The sequence below is a fragment of the Orcinus orca genome, chromosome 2 (genome assembly GCF_937001465.1).
Source record: "Orcinus orca chromosome 2, mOrcOrc1.1, whole genome shotgun sequence".
NCBI lineage: Eukaryota > Metazoa > Chordata > Mammalia > Artiodactyla > Delphinidae > Orcinus > Orcinus orca.
In genome coordinates, this window is record NC_064560.1 from 134,409,269 (window position 1) to 134,422,546 (window position 13,278).

A 13,278-nucleotide genomic window follows, 5' to 3' on the forward strand; every position below is an offset into this window, starting at 1 on the left:
GGGGACACAGGTTCATGCCCCGGTCCGGGAAGATCCCACATGCCGCGGAGCGGCTGGGCCCGTGAGCCATTGCCGCTGAGCCTGTGCGTCCAGAGCTTGTGCTCTGCAATGGGAGAGGCCACAACAGTGAGAGGCCCGCATACCACAATTAAATACAAAAAAAAATTAAGATGGTAAATTTTGTTGTGCATTTTACCACAATAAAAAACTGGGGTGGGGGGGGGAAGGGACTTCCCTGGTGGCACAATGGTTAAGTCTCTGAGCTCCCAATGCAGGGGGCCCGGGTTCAATCCCTGGTCAGGGAACTAGATCCCAAATGCATGCCACAACTAAGAGTTCGCATGCCACAACCAAGGAGCCAGTGAGCCACAACTAAGATGTGGCACAACCAAATAAATTAAAAAAAAAAAACTGGGGGGTAAAGTCAGTTATTTTAATATGTATTAAAGGGCAGTATAAATGACATACTGTTACTTTTAAAAGAAAAAAAACCAACTTTTTTCTTTAGAGACTGAATTTAAATAAAAAGAAATTTATACCAGATGCCATATATTTGTTTATACCAGACAGCACAACAGAAGCTAAAGGTCTGACATACCATTGGCTTAGAGAAGGGGACTTAAAAAAAAAAACTGAACCTGGTTTACAAAAACTAGTATTTAAGGACACCAGAAACAGTGAAAACAACAGCACAGAACTAAAGGACACTACAAACCAGAAAGATACAGTATGGCTACAGGAGTAACTAAAGAAAAGTCAAGGAGCAAAAATTTATGTAAGGCTGGTAAACTGGAAATAAGAATCTAGGGAGAAAGTGACCACAAATGGAAGACATAAGAAATAAAAAATTCTGGAAAGAACTAACAAGACTTGAAGAAAACTAGAGTCCAAAAAGTTCAGCAGAGACAGAATATTATCCTGCAGGTAGCCTCTAAACAAAATGCAACACAAGAATAGTAAATTATTTCTATATAGATATAATTTGAAAAAATGACAATGATGGACATTTGAGACTGAAAGAAGTCTATACAAGAACTCAGAGAATAATACTGAGAGAACCAATTACAAACAGTTAAAGATTTAAGAAAACAAGCCTATGGAAAGGCTAAAGATTAAAATTCCAGTCAATGACTTTTAAAAACTAATATTAGGAAGAAGGCCATTCTAGAAAAAATGGAATGAAAATGAGTTTTAAGAAAAGCGGCAAAAAGGGTCACAGCTACCATCCAGCCTTACAGTACTTTACTTTTTTATTCTTTTCTTTTCTTTTTTTTTTTGCGGTATGCGGGCCTCACACTGTTGTGGCCTCTCCCATTGCGGAGCACAGGCTCTGGACGCGCAGGCTCAGCGGCCATGGCTCACGGGCCCAGCTGCTCCGCGGCATGGGGGATCTTCCCGGACCAGGGCACGAACCCGTGTCCTCTGCATCGGCAGGCGGACTCTCAACCACTGCGCCAGCAGGTAAGCCCCAGTACTTTACTTTTAAATACAGACAGGCAGTCAGTGGTCACCAATATGTTAGGACAGCATGAGGTAAGAAAGAAGGGAAGCAAAAGAAAAACAAGAAATTCAGAGAAAACTGACAATTAAGGGAAAGAAAACTTCAACAACAAATATATATATTAAATAAAAACAATACCATTCTTTTTAAAAATTCAAGTAAGAAAATACATTTACAAATTCAAGATAACAGGATTGAAAAATATAGTTGAAGAAAGTATCTCAGAAAACAGACCAAAAAGAGAAAATCAGGAAACAGAAGAAAAATTTTAAATCAGTAGGTCCATCATCAACTGAACAAAAAAGTGCCCTAAGGACTCGGGACTACAATAACCCTTCTCAAAAAAGATTAGTACTGCCTCTCCCAAGGGGGTGTTTGGAAATGTCTGGGGACATTTTTAGTTGTCCCCAAAACTAGTGGGTTATTCTGGCATTTAGTACTGGGAGCCAGGGTGCTCAAAGCCCCATAAGCACAATACAGTCAAACACAAAAATGGTACTACCTAAATGCCCACAGTGCCCTCTACTGAGAAATAATGGATTACGGAGAAAAAGAATTCTCTCAATGCCTGATACGATATGCATTTTCATAAAATTTAACACCACCAGTATAAACAAAAGATACCTAGAAAAAAATTCAAATCACATACAAAAAAAAAAAAGGATCAAGAAACTGAACAGCGGGCTTCCCTGGTGGCTCAGTAGTTAAGAATCCACCTGCCAATGCAGGGGACACAGGTTAGAGCCCTGGTCTGGGAAGATCTCACATGCTGTGGAGCAACTAAGCCTGTGTGCCACAGCTACTGAGCCTGCGCTCTAGAGCCCACGTGCCACAACTACTGAAGCCTGCGTGTCTAGAGCCCATGCTCGGCAACAAGGGAAACCACTGCAATGAGAAGCCTGTGCACCACAACGAAGAGTAGCCCCTGCTTGCCACAACTAGAGAGAGCCCACACAGAGCAACGAAGACCCAATGCAGCCAAAAATAAATAAATTTATATAATCAAACTCTTCAAAAGCAACATTGAAAGTTCAAAGACAAGAGAAATGTCTTTGAAATGCTGATGGAAACTTATTTCCAGCCAAACTACCAATCAACTGTGAAAATAAAATACAGATTTTTAAAAAAAAAGATACAAGTCCCTAAAATTTACCTCCTATGCAACTTTTCTCAAGAAACAACCAGATAACATATTTCAGCCAAACGAAGGACTAAATATGCCAGGGCAGGAGGCAGAAAGGGAGCCAGTGGGAAAAGAAAGGGGGTGGGGTGGGGGTGCAGGGGATTCCCTTTTTGAAAAGAGTACAGAAGTTACAGAATAATAACTCTGCAACAAGTCTTAAGAACAAGTCTAGATCAGAGCAAGGAGAATGACAGTTCTGAAGTCAAGTTCTCCCCACTCCAATCCCTCCATACAAGAGGCAGAACCAACAACAGATGTGATGTGCTTGAGTTTGAAAACCCCGACAGATTTCTAACACCTTTTGGAAAAACAGCAATAGATACATAGAAAAATAAACAAATAAAAAATGGAGGCAAGTAACTCCAAGAAAAACAAAAAGTTGTGCAGAAAAGGAACAGTATTCACAGTATACTTTTTGGCTCACAAATTATATTATACATAAATTATTATACTTGATTCAGAAAAATATTATATACATGGTCACAATAACATAAAAGCTAATGATTTAACTAACTTTATTACCTATACTGAAATATGGTATGGAGATGTAAGAGGTGTGATAAACCGTCACAGCATATATAGGGTAAGGTACTATATCCATCGTTTCAGGCATCCACTGGGGGGTCTGGAATGTACCCCCTGCAGATAAAGGGAGACTACTGTACAGAAAAAGTTCTGAAAAGATATACACCCAAAATGCAGTGCTATTCCTAGAAGATTAAGATTACCAAAAAGGCACTACTTTATTTTTGACATTTCTGTAGCTTAATATTCATACATTACTTTAACAATAACTAAGAATTAAAAGTAATGTAAAGGGCTTCGCTGGTGGCGCAGTGGTTAAGAATCTGCCTGCCAACGCAGGGGACATGGGTTCGAGCCCTGGTCTGGGAAGATCCCACATGCCACGGAACAACTAAGCCAGCGTGCCACAACTACTGAGCCCATGTGCCACAACTACTGAAGCCTGTGTGCCTAGAGCCCGTGCTCCGCAACGAGAAGCCACCACAACGAGAAGCCTACTCGTAGCAATGAAGACCCAACACTGCAATAAATTAAAAAAGTTAAAAAAACACACTAATGTAAAAATTTACAAAATAAATAAAAGCAACTAAATGCAACCGCAAAAAAATTTAAAACATAAAAAAATCTTTATGAGTAAAACACAGTATTTGTAAGTTTTTAAAGAAATCAATTAAAAAAGAAAATGGGGAAAAGATAAACTCATTAAAAATACTAAGTTCAACTTGCTGTTTTATGATAAAGTATTTTTCAACGGTGTCTGCTCATCTGTGTCTCCCTCTCTCTTATATATATGTACATAAAGAAACACTCCAAGGGGCTTCCCTGGTGGCACCGTGGTTAAAGAATCTGCCTGCCAATGCAGGGGACACGGCTTTGAGCCCCGGTCCAGGAAGATCCCACATGGCGTGGAGCAACTAAGCCCACGCACCACAACTACTGAGCTTGCGCTCTAGAGCCCGCAAGCCACACCTACTGAAGCCCGCAGGCCTAGAGCCCGTGCTCTGCAACAAGAGAAGGCGCCGCAATGAGAAGCCCGCGCACTGCAACGAAGAGAAAGCCCGTGCACCGCAACGAAGAGTAGCCCTCACTTGCCGCAACTAGAGAAAGCCCGCACGCAGCAACAAAGACCCAATGCAGCCATAAATAAAACAATAAAACAAAAAAACAAAATAAACACTCCATTTCTGAAATATCCATTTCAGTAAAAGAAAATACCTACTTTATGTTTGCTGGGCCTTTTATTTTTTTTTTAATAGGGAAAATAGAAAGGTTGCCAATAATCCCATCACCCCAAAATCACAAAGGTATTTTAAAACATTTGTACTGGGTTGTTCAATATAATTTTTAACATAGCTGATTTAGCACATAATATGCAACTCTGCTTTTTAGTTTATCATAAGCATTGCCTGGTCATCAAATATTCTTCATAAAAATCATTCATTACTATTTGAGGGGAAGAAGTAACCTCCACCCCCATGCATTAATCCCAAGCACAGATTCATTTTAACTGCAGTTGTAATCTCTCTTATACTCTATTTCCCACAAGGGGGAGACAGGACTAAGGTATTTTGAATACCTTATAATAAAAACCAGAAAGTTTGGTTTCATTCCAATATCAAATGAGGGGATAAGGGAAGAGTAGTCATTTACTACTGGTGTTATTTCTATCTTGTGGGCTTTTTTCCGTATGGTACTACAAAAATTACAATTCAGTTTCTCATATCTAACAGCTTAATTGAACATCCTCAGCAACTTCACTCATTTAATAAATATTTAGCAAACACCTATTATGTGCCAGACCCTTTACTGTCACACTGGGTATACATTAATTTTTACAAAAAGACAGGTCCCTCCTCTCAAAGAGCTTACAATCAATCTTAAAAGTGTGCATGGGGCGGGGTAGACAATTTTTAAAATTACAAGTTACATTAAATATTAAGAAGAAAATGGGGCTTCCCTGGTGGCGCAGTGATTGAGAGTCCGCCTGCCGATGCAGGGGACGCGGGTTTGTGCCCCGGTCCAGGAGGATCCCACATGCCGCGGAGCGGCTGGGCCCGTGAGCCATGGCTGCTGAGTCTGCGCGCCCGGAGCCTGTGCTCCGCAACGGGAGAGGCCACAACAGTGAGATGCCCGCGTACTGCAAAATATAAAGATTCATAATTATATACTTTCTAGAGTCTCGACCCCACCCCCACCCTCTCTTATGACATATAAGCTTATGGAAGTCTGGTCCACTTTTTTTTTTTTTTTTTGGCCACTCCGGGCAGCATGTGGGATCTTAGCTCCCCAACCAGGGAACGAACCCACGTCCCCTGCATTGGAAGCATGGAGTCTTAACCACTGGACTGCCGGGGAAGTCCCTGGTCCACTTTTTAAAGCTCTGGGAAAAAGCAAAAACACAAATGTTAGTTTAGGCCACTCTGACATAGTTTTATTATCTGAGACAACTGTTGGTGGCATATTATCACACCCATCCACTGTTTCTCTATCACTGCCTTTATTCCTCTTCCCATCCACCCCACTCCTCTTGTTTTCTATTTCATCTTTTTCTTTGTTTTGTCTTTCTCACTCCTTTGTTCCTCAAGATTTCAGTAACAGACTTACAGCTTAAATGAAACTGGTTAACTAATGGCTTTCACAGCTAAAACATTTGTGACCCCTAATTCAGACTTGAGTGCAAGCCATGAAATAAAAAAAATTACGAATTTGTATAATGCTTTGTTAACTGCTAATATTATAATCCTACAAAACAAAAAAGCAATATAATAGAGTTTATTTTTGGCAGAAGGCTGGTTGGTTGCTCACACATTTAAGAACACAGTTACAAATGTTTTCTGAAACTTTAACACAACCATTCAGCAATAGTGGAGTAATTAAATCAACTATGGCGTGTATACAAAGTAGAATACTACTACTATGCAGCTGTTATAAAAGTGAGAATGTTCTCTACTGACAGACTCAGAATAATCTCCAAAAAATGTTAAATGAAAAAGCAAAGTGAAAAACAGGTATATAGTTTACGAACTGTTGTATCAGAAAGGAAAGAAAATCAACATACATATTTGCTTACATCTATTTGCATAAAGAAACACTGGAGGGATACATATGGTACTACTAATAAAAGTGGTTACTAATGTAGGACACTAAGGGTAGACAGGCTCATGGTAAGTACAAGATTTAATTCTGAACCATGCATTAACTATTCAAAAAATAAAATTAAGAGTCTGAAAATGTTTTAATTAGAATTTTTAAAACTCTTTTACAAAATCTATCTAAACATGATCCAAAATTTCACTACACATTTATAATTACTTCACTTATATATAGCCTTTTAAATCTTGTGACACTGACCCTATTCATTTGTTTACAATTCTTTACCACCAAGGTGGTCCCAATGAACACCAGGTACCAGTATTACCTTAAAATGGCATAAGGTATCAGACAAAAGCAACTCGGCAGCACGCGGCTTCACTACCTATTTACTGTTTTATGTTGAACAAGTTATTTAAACTCTTGCCCATGTTTCCTTCTCTCTAAAATGGAAATACTTGTTATCTATGATTTAGGGATGGTATACAAATTAGAATGATTCCAAACATACAGAAAGCACTCATTAAATGTTAACAGGTACTATTATTAATAGTTCTTTCTATGGACATATAATGCTTTCATCTATGTAATCAAACACCACAGGGTGTTTCAACTGAATCCAACAAAAATTCGCAGCATATTCAAAACCAGCAAGTTCCTGTTAACAAGTAGCTTTAATTTACTGGAAAGCAGAAAATGAAAATAAAAAAGTGCAACGATGTAATCATACACAGTGCAAGCCATTGTGAGTGCAGAGAAGGGGTGATAATATTGCTCAAGTTTAACGTATCAATAGAAGGAATGACAATGTTAAAGGGAAAGGGGATGGAGAGCTGGATGACACCAAATCGTTAAGAGACTTTGATCATGCAGGTTCCCAAACCTGGTTGATTATCAGAATCACCAGCTATACATTTTAAAAACACAGATCCTACCTCAAACTACTGAGTCACAATGACCAAGGACAGAATGTGGGAATCTGTATTATTAAAGATCCCAGGTGATTATTATTTACTAGGTTTTGGAACCACCACAGATCTCACCCTCTTACAGTTAGAGACTTTACAAGTATCTCCAGATAAAATAAATTTAATCATTGCCTTTGGTAGCTTCACTGGAAGGACAGCTAAAGGCAAGTTGATATTATAATTACTCATTCCTTTAAGTCATTAAAGTACTTTTTAAGGTAAATATATGTGTTTTAAGTAATAATATGACTGCCATTTACCCAACAATTACTCATAAATGACTGGAAACAAGGCCCAACACCATTCCATCCCAAAGCAAAGCAAATGTCAAGAGGGAGGTGATACAGAGAATTTAATTTTAAAAAGGGCAAAAGCTCTGAACAGAACCTCACCAAAGAAGACATACAGATGGCAAATAAAGTGCTCAACACTGTTATGTCATTAGGGAATAGCAAATTAAAACGATGTATCACTACACACCTATTAGAATGGCTAAAATCCAAAACACTGACATCAAATGCTGACAAAATATAGAGCAACAAGAACTGTCAATCACCACTGGTGGGAATGCAAAAAAGGTACACAGCCACTCTGGAAAACTGTTCGGCAGTTTTTTAAAAAAATTAAACATACTCTCATCATACAATCCAGTATTCAAACTCCTAAATTACTTGAAAACATACATCCACACAAAAACCTGCACATCGACATTTACTCATAATTGCCAAAACTTGGAAGCACTGAAGATGTCCTTCAACAGGTGAGTGGACAAATAAACTGTGGTACATATGTACAATAGAATATTATTCAGCACTAAAAAGATCAATCAAGCCACAAAAAGACATTTAAGGAGGAACCTTAAATGAACACTACCAAGTCAAAGAAGCCGTCTGAAAAAGCTATGCACGGTATGATTCCAATTACGTGACATTTTGGAAAAAGCAGAACTATGGAAGACAGTAAAAAGAGCACTAGTTGCGACTTCCCTGGTGGTCCAGTGGCTGAGGTTCCGTGCTTCCACTGCAGGGGGTGCGGGTTCAATCCCTGGTTGGGGAACTGGGATCCCACATGCCATGCAGCGCAGCCAAAAACAAACAAAAAAGCAAAAACAAAACAAAAAGGCAAAGCAACAAAAAAAAGAGCAGTAGCTGCCATGGGTTTGGGTGAGGGAGGAAGGAACAGGTGGAGCATATGGGATATTTAGGGCCGTGAAAGCATTATTTACTATAAAGGTGGATGCATGTCATTATATATTTGTCAAATCCCAAAGAATATACAAGACAGAGAGTGAACCCTAATGTAAACCACGGACTTTGGTTGATAATAATGGGTCAGTGTTGGTTCATTAATTGTAACAAATGTACCACAGTAGTGGAGCTATTGATGTTGGGGGAGGTTTTGATGGGGGAGGAGTTATGTGGGAACTGTCTGTACTTTCAGCTAAATTTTGCTATAAACCTAAACCTGCTCTAAAAAATAGTCTATGACAGAGAAAACACAACTTGGAAAAAAAAATCAAAGGAAAGGTATTTTGTAAAAAAAAATTTTTAGTAATATATTTCAAAGTTGACAAAAAAGTAACGGTGGCCCTGGAACCCTCCTGTATTGCTGGTGGGAAAGTAAAATGGTGTAGTCACTTTGGAAAACACTTCAGCAGGTTCCTGAAAAAGTTGAACATGACCTGGCAATTCCATTCCTATGTATATACCTAGGATAATTGAAAACATATGTTCACACAAAAACTTGTGCAGAAATGTTAATAACAGCATTTTTCATAATAGCCAAGAAGTAGAAACACCCAAATATCCACCAACTGATGGACAAAATGTAGTATATCCATACAACAGAATATTATTCGGCCATAGTAAGGAATAAAGTACCGTTACATGCTACACATGGATGGACCTTGAAAACATCACCTTAAGCGAAAAAAGCCATTCACAAAAAGCCACATATTGTATGATTCCGTTTATATGAAATGTTCAGAATATTCTTGATATTCTATGATAGAAAGACTATTCTTTCTATCATAGAGACAGAAATTAGTGATTGCCAAGGAAAAGGGGGAATTGGGACTAACTACTAAGAGGTTAAACTGGGTTCATTTGTAGGTGATGAAAATGTTTCCAAATTAGACAGCGATGATGACGATACAACACAGTAATATACTAAAAACCAGAGAAATGTACAGTCAACCTTCTGTATCCACAAGGTTCTGCATCCATAGATTTAACCAACTGTGCATCAAATACAGTCAGGAAAAAAAAATTCCAGGAAGTTCCAAAAACCAAAACTTAAATTTGCAACTGCAGGCAACTATTTACATTGTATTTACAACTATTTACTTTGTATTAGGTATTATAAGTAATCTAGAGAAGATTTAAAGTGTACGGAATAAAGTGCATGGTTTATATGCAAATACTAAACCATTTTATATTAGGGACTTCAGATCCAGGGATAGAGGGGAGAGCGGGGTGGGGGAGTCCTGGAACCAATCACTCCACAGATACTGAGGGATGACTGTACACTTTACAGGGGTGAATTTTATGTTACGTGAATTATATCTCAATTTCTGAAGTTTTTTAAAAACTAAGGGTGGCCCTAATGGATGAATGTTCCTAAACACTAACATCAACAGCTGCTAACATCAGGAAAGACAACGAACTGTTTTGTGCCTTCTGATGGAAGACCTCATCACCACCTGTGAAGTAGTCTCGTCCCCCACTACCACCCCAAAAAAGAAAATAAACCAATATGTAGCAAGACCCTGTATCCGACTAACCAAGTTACAGGGAAAACAAACAGGACAACAGATAAACTGTATCTGATAAACTGTATCAGAGATGCACTGAGCAAAACACAGACTCTGGGAACCTTTATAGGACCAAAGATCTGATTTCTTCAACAAAAAATGGCAAAGAAAAGGAAAGAAAGATGGAGGGGGTTCCAAAAGCAATGTGTTATTTAGATCCTGATTCAAACAAACTCTTCAAAGATAACTGAGAAAACTGGAAATTCAAACAGCATATATTTGATAATATCAATAAATTAAGGAATTATTCATTTTCTTAATTTGGTATGCAACTACAACTGTTGTCTTTTTAAAGTCCTTATCTTTTAGATATATACTGAAATATTCATGGATGAAATTGTATGTTTCTGGGATTAGCTTCAAAATAATTTGGGACAGGGAAGGAGTGGACAGAAGTATAAGTAAAATAAGATTGGTCATGAGTTGTTACTGAGTGATGAGTGACAAGTTTATGGGAGGTCACAGATCGCTATATTATTCTTTAATATGTTTAAAACTCTCCATAATAAAAATTAAAGGGTATATGTAATACAATCATATAATACATCCTTTACAATATGAAGGATAAACTCTTAAGAGAGGAGCATGTATGGAGGGAAACTGTTAAGATTCCTCCAGAGAAATCAGGCAGGAGGAACACCCTGAACTAAAACAGTTGTAGTAAAGAAATTTAAAGCACAGATTAAATCAGTGTTACTTCCTTAGGTCAGTGGTTAGGCTTCAAGTATATTCGAAGCCAAAAAATTGTTTTTTAACCAGAAAAGGCTCCAAAGTTTTTATGCAAAGAAGACTATATTTCCAAAAAATTAATAATCACGGAATTAAAATATATTTTAGGATACTGAGGCTATCTATATTAGATAGCCCACTGAATCACTAAAGTCCAGCTCACACTTCCAACAAAGTTCTTTCCTGCTTTAGAACTTATTTTAATGCTGTTCCTTTCCACTGAAAAACCTATGGTTAGGTAGTCACACTTCAGATCTCAAAGTATACTTATCCTCCTAAGGGTTTCACAAAAATTAAATGCGTTAAGATATGTATTAACAACTTAAAATAATTCTTGCCATATAGGAACTGCTCAATAATTGCTTAGCTATTTACCTGAAAGCTCACTATCTACACAGGTTTTCCATCACCATTTATTTTCTCAGCATCCTGTTAATTTCTGATTTATCACATTTTATTATTTCTCAAGTACTGCACCAACAGTAAGGTCCTTGCTTCACATATCATTATACACCCAGTATGTAGCACAAAATAACACTGAAATATATTCACTGAATAATCATACTAGAATCAATAAGACCCAAAGACTCAACATTTTTAGAAGGACCCATTGATCTCTTTAGCATCTGCCAATGGGAAGGATGATGACATTAACAATAACAGGGGGACTTCCCTGGTAGCACAGTGGTTAAGAATCCGCCTGCCAACGTAGGGGACATGGGTTAAAGCCCTGGTCTGGGAAGATCCCACGTGCTGCGGAGCAGCTAAGCCCATGGGCCACAACTACTGAACCTGTGCTCTAGAGCCCACAAACCACACTGCTGAGCCCGCGTGCCACAACTACTGAAGCCTGCACACCTGAGCCTGTGCGCCACCACAAGAGAAGCCACTGCAGTGAGAAGGCTGCGCACTGCATCAAAGAGTAGCCCCTGCTCGCCTCAACTAGAGAAAGCCTGCACGCAGCAACGAAGACCCAACACAGCCAAAAATAAATAAATAAAATAAATTTATTAAAAAAAAAATAACAGGGAATAAAGGAGAATAAACAAGTTAAGTGCCTTTTGTGGGGGAAAGAGGCAGGCATTTGAGATGAACTGAATAATGGATATATTGAATTTGAAGTAGAAAATTTAAACAGGAAGTTAGAAATACGTCTGAGACATCTGAAAGTCAAAAATACAGTAGTGACTAAGAACATGGTCTCTAGAGTCAGTATGCCTAGGTTTAAATCCCAGCTCTACTACTCCTAGTTATAGGATCTTAGATCTTAGGCAGATTACTTAACCTCTGGGCCCCAATAATCTAGTATCAAAAAACAAAACAAACAGACAAAAAAAACCCACCACCAACCAAAGAAACCAATTGTGCTCACCTCATTGGGTTTTTTTAGGATTAAAGGACTAAATACTGAAGCATCGGAATAACAGCAAAAAACAAAAACAAAAAACACAGTATATTTCGAAATTTACAGTGAAAACAAAAAGAACCAGAACCCCAAGTAACGATAACTGAGACCAAAGGAGAGGAAATATATGAAAAGTGATAAGTGGACCAAAGGGAAAATAAGAAATTACAGAATATAGGCCAAAAAAAAGGATTTTGAGGAAGAAACTCTCAAAAGCAGAAAGTGTTGGTTAAGTGCATATAATCTGTAAGAAGGCTTCAAGATTTGGCAATTTGAAGGTCAATCACCAACAGAAAGAAGTGTTCTACAAAGTGTTTAGATAGGTATAAGGAGAGAGAGCAAAAAAAGACTATACAGCAGGATCAAGGGGTAAATGGAGAAAAGAAATCTAGATTAGGGGTCCCTAGACTTTGTTTCCAAGGACTTCAAAAAAGAAACAGGGAGAATATGACATAAGATTGTGGACTCAATTCTAACAAATAAAAATTTTTTTACTCTACTGCCACCACCATTTGAAAAAGGAAAACTGCATAACAGCAAGTCTTTATGAAGGCTAAAACTCTCGGAATAAAAGGAACACCTTTATGAAAAATCTCTATACTGTTCTTATTTTTTATAATTTCATAGTAGATTTATAAAAATCTTGTAATAGAAAAGGAACACGGATTTGCAAATCATTATTCTAGACTACCCTAAGAAAACCCTGGCAATAACAGATTAAAAGGGAAACAATTACCTCCCCCCATTAAAGATGAAGAAATCAAGTTATGTCTGAGAGAAACATCTCCTATTAACTTAAGATCTTTAGATGGCAATATCTGTCACGTTATGACAAATCTGTATGCCAGAGTATGCAAACACAAACACTAATTAAAAGTTTACACTTGGGCTTTCCTGGTGGCGCAGTGGTTGAGAGTCCACCTGCCGATGCAGGGGACACGGGTTCGTGCCCCGGTCAGGGAAGATCCCACATGCCGCAGAGCGGCTAGGCCTGTGAGCCATGGCCACTGAGCCTGCTTGTCCAGAGCCTGTGCTCCGCAACAGGAGAGGCCACAGCAGGGAGAG

The 13,278-nt window shown here is 38.3% G+C and overlaps 1 protein-coding gene across 5 annotated transcripts in view; it reads right to left on the reverse strand.

The window, feature by feature from the left end:
• STRN3 (striatin 3) overlaps nucleotides 1-13,278 on the reverse strand; it is a 114,074-nt gene that overhangs the window by 96,948 nt on the left and 3,848 nt on the right. The gene's annotated exons all lie outside the window — the stretch shown is intronic.